A 13,774-nucleotide genomic window follows, 5' to 3' on the forward strand; every position below is an offset into this window, starting at 1 on the left:
GCAAAGATCAATGCCAAAGGCTCGGCCATCTCATCCCTTGCCTCCCAAAGAATCCTAGGATATATTTCATCAGGCCCAGGGGACTTATCAACTTTCAGTTTATTCAAAATTGCCAGTACATCTTCCCTCCGAACATCTACTTCCTCCAGCCTATCAGCCTGTGACACCATCTCTTCCTCAAAAACATGGCCCCTCTCCTTGGTGAACACCGAAGAAAAGTATTCATTCATCACCTCTCCTATCTCTTCTGACTTCATGCACAAATTCCCACTGCCGTCCTTGACCGGCCCCAGCCTCACCCTGGTCATTCTTTTATTCCTCACATAAGAGTAAAAAGCCTTGGGGTTTTCCTTGATCCGACCCACCAAGGACTTCTCATAAGTCCTTCTCCTAGCAACTTCTCCGAGCTCTCCTAAGCCCCTTTTTCAGCTCATTTCTTGCTAACTTGTAACCCTCCATCGAGCCAACTGAACCTTGTTTTCTCAACCTAACATACGCTTCCTTCTTCCTCTTGATGAGACATTCCACCTCTTTTGTGAACCATGGTTCCCTCACTCGGCCATTTTCTCTCTGCCTGGCAGGGACATACCTATCAAGGACACGCAGTATTTGTTCCTTGAAAAAGTTCCACTTATCATTAGTGCCTTTGCCTGACAATTTTTGTTCCCATCCTATGCTTCCTAATTCCCGCCTGATTGCATCATAATTACCTCTCCCCCAATTGTAAACTATGCCCTGCCGTATGGCCCTCTCCCTCTCCATTGCAATAACAAAAGACACCGAATTGTGGTCACTATCTCCAAAGTGCTCTCCCACAACCAAATCCAACACTTGGCCCGGCTCATTTCCCATTACCAAATCCAATGTGGCCCCACCTCTTGTCGGCTTATCCACATATTGTGTCAGGAACCCCTCCTGCACACACTGCACAAAAACTGCCCCATCTGAACTATTCGACCTATAAAGGTTCCAATCAATATTTGGAAGGTTAAAGTCCCCCATGACGACTACCCTGTGACCTCCACACCTATCCATAATCTGCTTAGCAATTTCTTGCTCTACATCTCTATTACTATTTGGGGGCCTATAGTAAACTCCTAACAACGTGACCGCTCCTTCCCCATTCCTAACCTCAGCCCATATTACCTCTGTAGGCAGATCCCCTTCGAAATGCCTTTCTGCAGCCGTTAAACTATCCTTGATTAACAGTGCCACTCCTCCACCTCTTTTACCAGCTCCCCTACACTTACTGAAACATCTATACCCCGGAACTTCCAACAACCATTCCTGTCCCTGTTCTACCCATGTCTCCGTAATGGCCACAACATCGTAGTCCCAAGTGCCAATCCACGCCCCAAGTTCACCTACCTTATTTCGGATGCTCCTTGCATTGAAGTACACACACTTCAACCCACCTTCTTGTATGCTGGTACCCACCTTTGACCATGATACCCTTCCCAGTACCTCACTACACTCACTGACCTCTGGACTACAACTCCTTTTCCCATCCCCCTGACAAATTAGTTTAAATCCCCCGAAGAGCCGTAGCAAATTTCCCTCACAGGATATTGGTGCCCTTCTGGTTCAGGTGCACCCCGTCCTGTTGGTACAGGTCCCACCTTCCCCAGAAAGTGTTCCAATTATCCAATTATCCACATAGCTGAAATAGATGGTCAATAAGGTCCCAGAAACTGCTAATGAATCTCAACTCAAGATCCTGACAATTAAATAATGATTGAGTCATCTTGTGCCATGAAACAGCATTAAATGATAAACCAGGTTTTTAAAACCCCCAACAAGTGGGCGGATTTTTCAATCGCAAATTTATCGCTTCAAGGCAACAAGTTCAGGCTCAGCTGGATCACTGTACAGTCAAAATAACTGACTGTGTGAACGCATCCCAGATGAAGATAACCTTTGTTCCACAATCTGTGGCGAATTATTTTTGCTCATGAGCACAATGGTGGAAGAAGCAAAGCATCATCTGGTTTAAGGTCACAAGCTGAATACATTAATGAGAACATGTTTAATGTAAAAAAAAGTAGCTGTAACTCATGTCAGCGAGGCTCAGGGAAAGATTTACAAGAGATTCCATCAGCAAATGAATGTAACAGCGAAGCTGCCGAGAATATGTATAGAATTAGAAAGCAATTTCAAGGAAAGTCAGTCTCATTGTGAAGATATCCTTGCCTTTATGATAGGGAAAGATTCTGCCTGAGACGGTTTAGAATGAATGAAGCTGTAGAGCTCCATGTGCAGAGCGCCAGAGAATATTTCTGCAGCCTAATTTTAATTTCTTATCACGCAATTCACCCTCCCTCGTGTGATTCCTTACATCCCTTCAATCTCTTCAGTCTCAGGGTCCTGGCTGGCAGAACCCAGGCCCATCACAACGTGACGTTACTTCCAGTCAGCTTAAGCTCATTGATTGGGTGGAATATTATGACCTCATCGCGCCTGTTTTGTGGGGGTAAAAAGTCGTAAAATTGGGTGTGATGCAACCAGTGGGTGTGGCGCCCGTTTTCACACCCATTTCCATTTTACCAAGAACAAAATTCATCGTGATCGGGACCCCTCCCAAAATATAATTAGCGAGCTTCACTCCCAATCATCCCAGCTCACCTGCCATAACGGCCTCGTTCGCTGTCGCCAGGTCGGTGAGAAAATCATCTCCAGTATAAAATTCGCATTCAGGCATTGAGCAGTGAGGGTGAGCGAGGAGGTAAGTCTTTGCTTTCAAACTGTTCCCTGCTACTCGGTGGGGGGTGGGTTCAGGTTGAGGGGGGGGGGGCTGCAAGTTTGTGGGGGGCTGTTCACAGGGTCTGACTTCGGCCTCTCAGCACAGGCCCAAGTCAGAACGCTGACTCTGGGTCCTAGTGCTGGCAGCAGCAAGCACTGCGGCAGGTGGGGGATGGGCTGGAAACTCTGAAGTGGCAGTGCTGCAGCCTCAGGACTTGCCAAGCAGCACTGTCTGTGGTCACTACTACATGGGTTCTAAATATGTTTCTGAGTTGGGCGGAATGGGGTAGGGGGGTGCGGGGGGTGCGGTGATGCTGTGATCCCATCCTGGAATCTGTGGGGAGGGGGGGGGTCAATGTGGAGAGTGTGTTTTGGGGCTGGGGATGAGCAGTGTTCTTTAACTCTCCATCTGTCTCTCCCCTTCCCCAAATTCACTCCCCCACCTCTTCAAATTGACAAGATGGCTATTGCAATACAGCCCATTGATCTTGCTGTTCTTTGGGTTGCTGCTGGAGCTGAGGAGGAGGAGCAGGAGGAAGAATTGTGGGCAGACAACGCCCGGGCCTCACCACTCGCAGGAGGAGAGGGAGACGGCTGCAGAGGCAGAACGTGGCTGCCATTCACTTAGGGGAGGGTGGGGGGCAGGACAAGGAGGAAGCGGAGACCCCGGCAGTTTCGCACACATCCTTCGAGCAACCGTCGGACATCGCGTGCTGTCGATGGCTCCGGCTCCGAAAGGAGACTGTGCGACACCTGTGCCATTCGTCGCAGGACCTGGCACCTCAGGGCATGGGGGCCACCCACTCCTGGTGGCTGTGAAAGTGATGCCCGCCTTAAACTTTTACCCCACTGGGTCCTTCTAGACCACCAGTGGGGACGGTTGTGGCATTTCACAATCATCCATCCACAAGTGTGTGAGGGAGACCAAGGATGCCCTATATGCCCGGGCTAGCCAGTATATTAAATTTGACCTGGACCAGGCCCAGCGGTAAGCATGGGCTGCTGGTCTCACGGCCATCGCGGGGATGCCAAATGTGCAGGAGGCTGTAGACTGCACCCACGTCACCCTAAAGACCTTGGTGAAGAATCCAGGAAGATTCATGAACAGCAAGGGCTTCCATTCAACAAATGTGCAGTTGGTGTGTGACCATCTGCTAATATCACGCACGTCTGTGCCAGAGTCCCTCTGGGACTCTTCCATGGCCTGCTGTGACTCAGCCATCGCTTGGACCCTACCATTCATGGTGAGGATTTCCTGCCCCAGGCTTTTTACCATGGATGCCACCCTTGCAGTGTTAGCCTGGGAAGCACGCAAGACAGACAACAACTGGTCCACCTGAAAGCTTTGGGACTCCTCCCAGCAGCCTTGCAGCTAGTCCAGTGTGGCTGTCAGCCCCTCCTGCATTCCCTGGCTCTGTTGCTGTAACTCCAGCAACTGAGGGAGAAGTGATCGCAGAGGTCCAGCATGTAGCCTGGGGCCAGCTGAGTCCTCCCCCTCCGGCAGGCCCCCATGTGCCAGAGGCCTTGGACGTTCCCTCCTCCACCTAATGTACACCGGCAGGTGTGTCGTGCTCACCAGAGAGTGACCCAGAAGCCTCATCACTAACTGGACCCACCGACACGTCAGTATCTGGGATGGTGAGTTGCAAGGTGGAAGCTGGCACAAAACTGGTGCCGGCCTTGGAGGTCCCTTTTTCGGCTTCCTCCAAGGAGTCCACCAAGCTGTCGGGGGCAAGATGGGTGGGGGTGTCAGTGGGGGGGGCCACGATGCCAGATAGCGAGGGCGCATCGAGGTCCCTTCCTGCATCACAGGACGCAAGGCTAAGTGCAAGGGAGGGAAAGGAACCTGGGCTGCAGGAAACTTACTTCAGATATCTCCAACGGTTGGAGGGTTGGCAGGTGCTCACTTCTATACTCCAGCCTGACCACATTGCCACTAATGGTTCACATCCCCTCCTCTCCCAAAAGTTCCAGCGCCCGCTCCTCAAAGGGTTGAGGACCTGAATCTTGGGTATACAACCCCTTGTCTTCGCCCTGTCCCAGCAATTATGCATTTTTCTCCTGTGCGGACAGAAGGAGCCAAGAAAAATCTGATGGCTCGAGTCCTGGATGGTCTCAGGCGGTGGCCCTCAGAGGGCAAGGGTTGTGATACACTTGTGTGGGGGGAGGAAGGAGGTGCTTGGGGATCAGGGGCTGGAAGCATGCAGGGTGCTGGGGGTGGGGGAACTGGGGTTCATTTAGGGGGAAGATGCTGGATGAGGTTAAACACCCATCCTTGCTGCCCGGATTAAGTCATTCAGTTTCTTACAGCACTGCTTCCCGGTTCTCCTGGCCAGTGCCCTGGCACTAACGCATGCTGCCACCACCTCCCAGACTGTGTTTCCATCCCTTCCATTGGGATGGCTTCCTGCTGGGGGGCAGAGAATGTTCCATTTTGCCTCCACTGCCTCCAGCAATGTGCCCGATCTGCATCAGAAAAACAGGGAGCTGTCTTCTTGGAGGCCATTTCTTCCTGCACCATCTGTCTGTCTATCGCTGAGGTTTTTATGAAGCTTTTCCTTGTTAGGGCAGATCAGCTACACGCGCCTGTTAATGCGTTCCAGTGAGTTTAATGCAGTTTGCTTTGTTACCATGGAGGGGAAGCCAAGTCAGCACTTGCAGGTGTGCTGATGGAGGGGGGAGCGGGGGGGAGAATTTGAGCCTCTGATGATTGGGGGCAGGGGAGAGAGAAGATCACATCAGTCAGCCATCAGGGCCAGGGGGGTGATGAAGGGGCCTTGTGCAAGGGGGTCCCAGGGGGACGGGGGGGGGAAAGGGGGTCAGTAATGTTGGAGGGGGTCTCCGATGACCATGGGGGGGAGGGGGAGGCTGTATCTGGCTTGGGGTTGTTCTGTCAGGAAAGCTGCTTTCCTTAAAGTCTTTTTCTGCACATGCACAGATTGTGGCTGCGATCTGAGCTGCTGGCTGCCTGCCTCCAGTGACTAGAAGCAGTCTAGCCCATATTTTCAAAGACTGAGTGAAAACTCACCCAAAAAATGGATCAGGAACTCTCCCGTTTTCACGCTAGCTGGACACTTGGGAAAAAATCTTGTAAAATTCCACCTAATTATCTCTGTAAATTCATTCCTGGTCAGTGGATGGAAACAAAGCTTGCATTACAGTGTTTATGCAGCAGAAATGGATGTGCTATAAAGCCGCTGTATTGGGGACTTCTGTGGAAATAGTACGATGTTCCTACATTACAATTGTGACTGTGTTTCATTTGACTGGCTGTAAAATGCTTTGTGGCATTTTGAGGCTGTGAAAGGATTGTAAGTTTTTTCTCCAATTTTTATCTGCATTATTGATTTTAAAGTTATATTCACTTGGCAGTGTTGGGTGCTAGGATTTCAGGAGCCTTCAAATATCAGCAACACTAAAATGTAAATATCAGAAAATACTTCAAATTTTATATTCCCATTATTAGCATGCGGTTTGGTTGGGGAAGCTTCGCCTGCACTCCCCCAACCACAAATATGAGAGATGGGAAATTTAAAGTTTATTTATTAGTGTCACGAGTAGGTATACATTAACACAGCAATTAAGCTACTATAAAAATCCCCTAATAGCCACACCTGGTGCCTGTTCCGTGCACTGAGGGAGAATTTAGCATGGCCAATGCACCTAACCAGCACATCTTTCAGACTGTGGGAGGAAACCGGAGCACCCGGAGGAAACCCAAACAGATATGGGGAGAAAGTGCAAACTCCACACAGACACTGACCTAAGCAGGGAATCGAATCAAGGTCTCTGGCGCTGTGAGGCAGCAGTGCTAACCACTGTACCACCGTGCTGTCCTAATAATGTACACCCACCTCAATTTCCATCCCTTAAAACCCTGAAATAATTGTGAATGGTGCCTCTGCATTGGATAAAATGCTCCTGCAGCTGTCACCTGGTTTACGCATTGTCTGTCATCCCCTCCAAAAGGTGATTACAAAGTGTAAATTCCGGTCATATTTGCAAAACCTTCAGACTGCAGGCAAATTCAAGGTCATCCCCTAGCGTTTATATTCAAAGTTGCTCGCGGTCCATTAAATGCAATTATACGACCTGCCTGACTCATGTACTGACTTTCATTTACAGTTTCAGCAGGAGATTCTGACCAGCCATCAACTTGATGTGAACTTCCTACTTTGTGGAAGTGAACAAAATGTAAGGAAAAGCAGATTCAAAATTTACATCTCCTACATTCCCCCCATTGCCACCATGTTCCCTCCCACAGCCCTCCCACCCACTGCCCACCACCACGACCGTTTACGCTCCCTGTACTGCAGTTCCAACCGTGCTCCCAATTCATAATGCATTAGAAACTTGCATCTCAGCTCTGAGGAGTAAAGCACTCAGAACATCAGTAGACCTTCACACATTACCATTTACAAGATGCCTCCCCACTGATTTAATTGGAGAGTAGCAAGCCGATTTAAATCAGATTATTACTGTATAGCCTGACCTTAAATGTGCTGATTACACCTGGGTATTGCTGTACAGACCACATGCCAATAAAAATGAGGCACTGTAAACCTTGAGCTTGTAGAAGTTGTTTCTATAAATTCTTTGGACACTTAGGACATGTACAGGCATGATGTTGGGGTTGGGCAGTTTCATCTTGGCAAGAAAAAGCAATAGGCCTGAGGAATCGGAGCAGTTTAAAATTCAACAGTGGAGGACCAAGGGATTGATTAAGAAGGGAAAAGTAGAGTATGAAAGTAAGCTAGCGGGGAACATACAAGTTTCTATAGATTGGTAAACAGAAAAAGGTTGACAAAAATGAAGGTAGGTGCCTTACAGTCAGAAACGGGAGCATTCATAACAGGGAATAAAGAAATGGCTGAGGAATTAAATTTATACTTTGCTCCAGTCTTATTTTCCAAAATTCTTTGGACTCTGGAATAGTTCCTACAGATTGGAGGGTAGCTAATGTAAGCTCGCTATTCAAAAAGGGAGGTAGAAAGTAAAGAGGGAACTATAGACCAGTGAGTCTAACATCGGTACTGGGGAAGTTGCGAGAATCTATTATCAAGGATTTCATAACTCAGCATTTGGAAGGCAGTGGTATAATCAGACAATGTCAGCATGGATTTACAAAAGGGAAATCATGCTTGACAAATCTTTTGGAATTTTTTGAGGATGTAACTAGTGGAGTTGACCGAGGTGAACCAGTGGATGTCGTTTATTTAGACTTTCAGAAGTCTTTTGACAAGGTCCCACATAAAGACTACAATGTAAAACTAAAACACATGGGATTCCAGGTAATGTCTTGAGATAGATAGAAAGCTGGTTAGCAAATAGGAAGCAAAGAGTTGGCATAAGTGGGTCTTTTTCTGATTGGCAGTCAGTGACTAGTAGGGAGGTTCTGCAGGGATCTGTGCTAGGACCCCAACTGTTCACATTAATATATTAATGATTTGGAAGCAGGAACTTAGGTTAGGTGTATTGACCATACTAAATTCTCCCTCAGTGTACCAGAGTGTGGCGATTAGGGGATTTTCACAGTAACTTCATTGCTGTGTTAATGTAAGCCTACTTGTGATACTAATAAATAAACTTCAAACCTGTTCTTTTCTTTATTCACCATTCATAAAGGCCGGAATTTTACTGTCCCGCCCGCCATGGTAATCAGAGCGGGTGAGGGGCGGACCATGGTATGGTCCGTTGACCTCGGGCAGGATTTTACAGTTTGGGGATGAATGAGGCCGTAAAATCCCAACCATGGTATTTGTCCTACTCTTGAACCCTACATGGTGATAAATTACTTCCTGAAAGAGTAGAACCACTGTGTGACAAATTGTCATGGCCTCACTCGTATAGCCATGCCTAAAACATTTGGCTGCAATGTCACACAATACGTCTCTAAGTAGACTAAAACCAACATTTGTCTGCTCTGATGTTTCCTTATTCCTTCGAATGGGATTTGGGGTTACCTCCTTGAGAGGAGGTTGCTTTCTCCACCCACACCTTCGGTATTTGTTCTCCCAGAAGAATATCCCATAATCTGCAAGAGAGCAAACTGCAATGTGTTTCCAGTGTGGGTAAAGCTTTATGTGACAGCTATTTCCAAATAATCACGCAATGCTTTAAATCCAGCAGCGAAATCACCTATAACTGAGTGCCCACTGTTTTGCTGCCAATCACAGTACTTATCAAAGCACACTTTGTCTTTCAATGATTTGAGGTTCCCTGCTGAGTTTCACAAAGATGCCACTCAGTCCTGGACCACACCTGCATTTCTTTTCAGCACAGTTAAGTAAATAATTTTAGCATCATAAGAGAAAAAGAACACCTTTCCTACGTTTGTAGGGATAATTATTCCTCCTTGGTTAATCCCCTGCCTATGGGTTTCTTTAGAGTTGCAAGTCAAGGATGCTTTCTATGGAATTACGTTGATTAGAAGCCATGATGCCAGTTAGTTAATCTGTATTACGCATTGGTTGATTGCGCTGTGTTTATTTCCAGCGGTGAAAACCCTAGCAAAAACATCACAATCATTTGTTTTTCTCTGTTAACAAGAAAAGAAGCTTGGCCCAGTTGGGTGTGAGGGACATATCTTAAGAATGCATTCGCCCTTCTGGCAAAAGCTCAGAATCTCCATTTTCTCCTTCACACTTCTAATGAATGGAGAAATAAAGGCAGCTCTGCTTGGTAGAACTTTTACTTTGATTTTAAGCTTTGTCATCGAGGTGATTTAGTCAGAGAACACAGTGATTAGCACTTGTAAACAAACATCCTGCTACCTATTAGAAGCATAAATTAAACTCTACACTGGTCACCTGAAAAAAATAAGGGTGTTACTCTATTTCCTACCTGCAATACACAGCAGGCTAAGACTTTGAATTACGCTGTTGTTATTAATGAACAAGATTTCAACTTTGCAGTTATATGGAGGGAAGTCTGTAGAACTTTGTGTTGGAAAGGACTATAAGACACACATGATGGGCATTGTTATTTATAGCTGGCACAAATTTGTTGCAGAAATGACCACCTAATACTGCAAAGAAAATCATTTGTACAGGTTAGAAATTAATGTTGGCATTTTTAAATGGATATCTAATGTGCTCCTCAGCCCTTATGAGGAGTGGGCACTGGATATTGCTGGAGAGGAGGGGGTGCGGACCATTAGTGACAGTATGGTCGGGCTGGAGCACAGAAGTGAGAACCTGCCAATCCTCCACTTGTTGGAGGTATCTGAAGTAAGTTGCATGCAGTCCAGAAGCTTCTCCCCTAATAACACAAATAACAGAGTGAATTATTGGATATGAGTGCATTAAGCATCCATATGATCCTGTCACTAATTTCAACCTGTATTATTTCCTCATGCAATGTGCACTTTTGTCAATATTTGAAATGAGGATCTAAACTACTTCTGATCCAGTTGCATGGCAATGTCAGCATTTTATAGTGAAGCACAGCAGACATTGCACAACACTGGACAGTCCATTGATCATTATATCTCTCGTTCTTTAGTGTTTTATTTATATTTGTTATTTTGGAATTCTTATCCCAACAGAACCTAACTGGGTTCCTATCGGCAGGTTTACCTGCTGTGTGCAAACAATCTTTTCTTTCTGAAAACTAGTCATAATTTTGAAATGAAACATTTTTTCCATTCTTGGTCCCTTCTGTGCTTGTCTCATACTAATGCATTGGATACGTTACACTGACACTCAAATATGCATGTTCCCAATATGTAGATGACCATGCTGAGAATCCTAATCCACCACTATATTCATGTTTAGGCACCATGGGTGTGAATTACTAGGGCGGAGGTGGGGAATTCTCCATGTCTGCCTTAATTTTTGGAGGAGCAACTGCAAAAACATTCCTGCTGCTCGAGCCAAAGTGACAATACCCATGGAGATTCACCCCACGTAACAAAACTGGAATCACAAAATATATGTAAGTATTCACTTTAAAGAATAAAAGAAATAAATTTTAATAAGTAAATGAAATTAAGTGTTAATCCTTCAGTCAAACATAAGTAAGTTCATCTAATATACCGTGAATACATTTACCACACAAAGAACAAGGAATTTGGTTGCAATTGATTATAATTTGAGGACTGCATTAGCGTTGTTGCATAAAAATATATTCAGATGAGTATTCCTGTGACTCTGAGTAAACTCCTGACTGTTTGAATGTTGCATCACACCCATGATTTCCTGCTCTCGACTGGTCTCTCAGGGGAATTTTGTGAACTGAGGCCAGGCAACTCCCCAATCCCCGCACAGAGGGAGAAATAATTAGAGAATATCACTCATGGTCACTCTCGTACACCTCCTCTGCACAGACACAGTTGGCACAGATTCAAGAAAAGTTCATCTGTCTGCACTCATTGCTTTCTGAATGCTGCAAATTTATTTTAAAACTATGGGGGAGATTCTCCCAGCCCGCTGTGCTGCTCTAGCAGTGCAGTGGCTGGGAGACATAAGTGGAGGCCATGCCTCGGGCTTCCCATGTCTCCAGCTGCATGAGCTCTGCACCAGTGCGGAGCTGATTAAAATACTTAAATTGATATTTCAATCTCAGTAGCAGGCCCGGGATTGAGGTCGTGGGTCCTGCCAACCTCTCTCCACCCCCCCACCTACCCCGCCGGCCAGGAGTGTTTCTCTTCAATGGAGTTTATAACAGCTCCCCACTAAAGAGGAGCTGGTGGCCCAAACCCACTGGAGTGAAGGGGGGGACACAGTAAGAAGTTTAACAACACCAGGTTAAAGTTCAACAGGTTTATTTGGTAGCAAAAGCCACACAAGCTTTCGAAGCTCTAAGGGGGGGGGGCATGGAGGCCCCCCCCCAAGGGGTCAGTGGCAAGGGGTGGTGCCCCCTGGGCATTGCTAGCCTGGCAGTGCCAGCCAGGTGCCAGTACCCCCCAGCACTGCCCAAGGGGCAAAGTCACAATGTCAAGGATGCACTTTGGCACTGCCCAGCAGGCATTGGACAGTATCAAGGGGTGGGGCCAGAAGGGGCATGTCTGGCACTGCCAGAGGAGCATTGGGGGAGGAGCCTCTGAGGGTGATCGGTCAGGGGGATCCTGCTGCCACTCTGCAGTCATCATGGGTGACAAAGGGAGCTATGGGCTGATCGGGGTGGGGGAGGTGGTTGGCCTGCCAGGGGGGTTAGGATGGTCAGGAGCTGGCCTGGGCACATCCGGGAGGCAAGCGATCGTGGCTTGGGGAGATCCAAGGGGCAGTGTTCTGGGGTCACAAGGCTGGCCAGTTCAATCACTGACCAGCGAATGGGAGGCCAGCAGTGCGGGGCTACTGCACATGCGCCGATCTTGGTGCTGACAGATTGGAGCATGTGCAGTGCTCTGCTCAGCGCGATGCTGCCAGCCTCTTGGGTGGGAATAGGTCCTGCCCACTGATTTTTAGCATGATTCACACTGAGGCACTCTGTGATGCACAGAGTGTGGGAGATTCATTTTGAAAATCACGCTGAAAAAAGCAGTGGGATTAACTCCAGTTTTTATACAAATTCGGCACTTAGTCTTTTTTGGGGGAGAATTCCACCCTATGTTTAATTTAATGAAAAATCATATTCCAATGTGAGTGTGGCTAACAAGGCCAGCATTCATTGTCCATATCAAGTTGCTTCGGAGAAGGTGGTGATGAACCCACGGTGTTAAGTTAGGAACGCCAGTGAAGAGATGACAATATATATCCATGTCTGGATGATGTGAGACTTGGGAAGTTATCTGAAGTGGTGGAAGTTGTAGTTTTGAGTGTTTTTCTGTTTGGCAAACCACAATGTTTATATGGCTGGTCCAGTTGAATTTCTGGTCAATAGTGACATTGTTATGGTTCAAGTCAGAAACCCCAAAGTGTTTTATGGAGCCCACCTGGATCATAAGTTTTGCATCTTGAATTTGGTGAGGATAAGCATAATAGGTTTCACTTCAGGTGAGATTCAAGTGACCCACGAGGGAGTTTTTATTAAACAAAGTTTATTTAAGAATATAGTTAACATCTATAGTAAGAAACTTAGCAAGAACTCTTATCAATTACAAACAAACAAAACAACCACTATAACGGCCAGTGTCCAGAGGGGCAATTTCTTCACACAGAGGGTGGTGAGTGTCAGGAACAAGCTGCCAGAGGTAGTAGCAGAGGCAGGGACAACTTTGTCTTTTAAAATGCATTTTGATAGTAACATGGGTAAGATGAGTATAGAGGGATATGGGCCAAATGCGGGCAATTGGGATTAGCTTAGGGGTTTTAAAAAAAAGGACGGCATGGACAAGTTGGGCCGAAGGGCCTGTTTCCATGCCGTTAACCTCAATGACTCTATGACTCTAATGCATAACCCTTAACAAATATATCTAACGTGTTTCAATCAAACCAATCCCAGAGACAAAAAACCCTTTTCACAGGTTTAACACAGCAAAGACTCACGTGATATGAGACTTGAGACTTTTGGATGAAGTCTGCAGTTCTCTGGATAGACAATTTGAAGTCAGAACAGCATCCCAAAACACCAGGGACTCCCGGCAAGCCACCAACAGCTGATTCCCACCTTCAGAAAGGCAAGATCTTGCTGTCAGCTAACCAGCAAAATTTACAAAACCAGAGAGAGAGAGACTTTGTTTCAGCTTGATGCCCTTTCTAAAACCAAAACTTAAATCTGCAGCTCCAAACTGAAAAAAACTCCTATCACCTGACCCACCAACCAGTTTTTCTCCTAACAATGCAGAGTCATAAACATCCCAGTAAAAATAAACAAACCTGTTTAAGCAGCAATAAATAGACACTCAAAGACAGCCTGGCAACAATGAGAAAAACAAACTGAAAATGTTTGCTTACAACCGTAGAGTACATGATTTTAAAAAACTTCTTAAAGGTACACTAACTTTACAACCTCCAGGACGTTGGTGGACACCAAATTCAATGATGGCAGGACCATTGAATGCTAAGGGATGGTCGTTGGCTGCTCTTTAGTTGGGAGTGGTCACTCACTCACATTGCACAGATGTAACTTGCCACTTATCAGAGTAATCTGGATG

The 13,774-nt window shown here is 46.5% G+C and overlaps 1 long non-coding RNA gene across 1 annotated transcript in view; it reads right to left on the reverse strand.

The window, feature by feature from the left end:
• The window catches only part of LOC144494104 (uncharacterized), a 30,593-nt gene extending 17,224 nt beyond the window's left edge, over nt 1-13,369 (reverse strand). The window contains exon 1 of the long non-coding RNA XR_013497821.1: nt 13,167-13,369. This is a non-coding gene — a long non-coding RNA (uncharacterized LOC144494104). The remainder of the gene's footprint in view (nt 1-13,166) is intronic.
• Between the last annotated feature and the right edge of the window lie 405 nt (nt 13,370-13,774).

This window comes from Mustelus asterias, chromosome 5, assembly GCF_964213995.1.
Source record: "Mustelus asterias chromosome 5, sMusAst1.hap1.1, whole genome shotgun sequence".
Taxonomy (NCBI): Eukaryota; Metazoa; Chordata; class Chondrichthyes; order Carcharhiniformes; family Triakidae; genus Mustelus; species Mustelus asterias.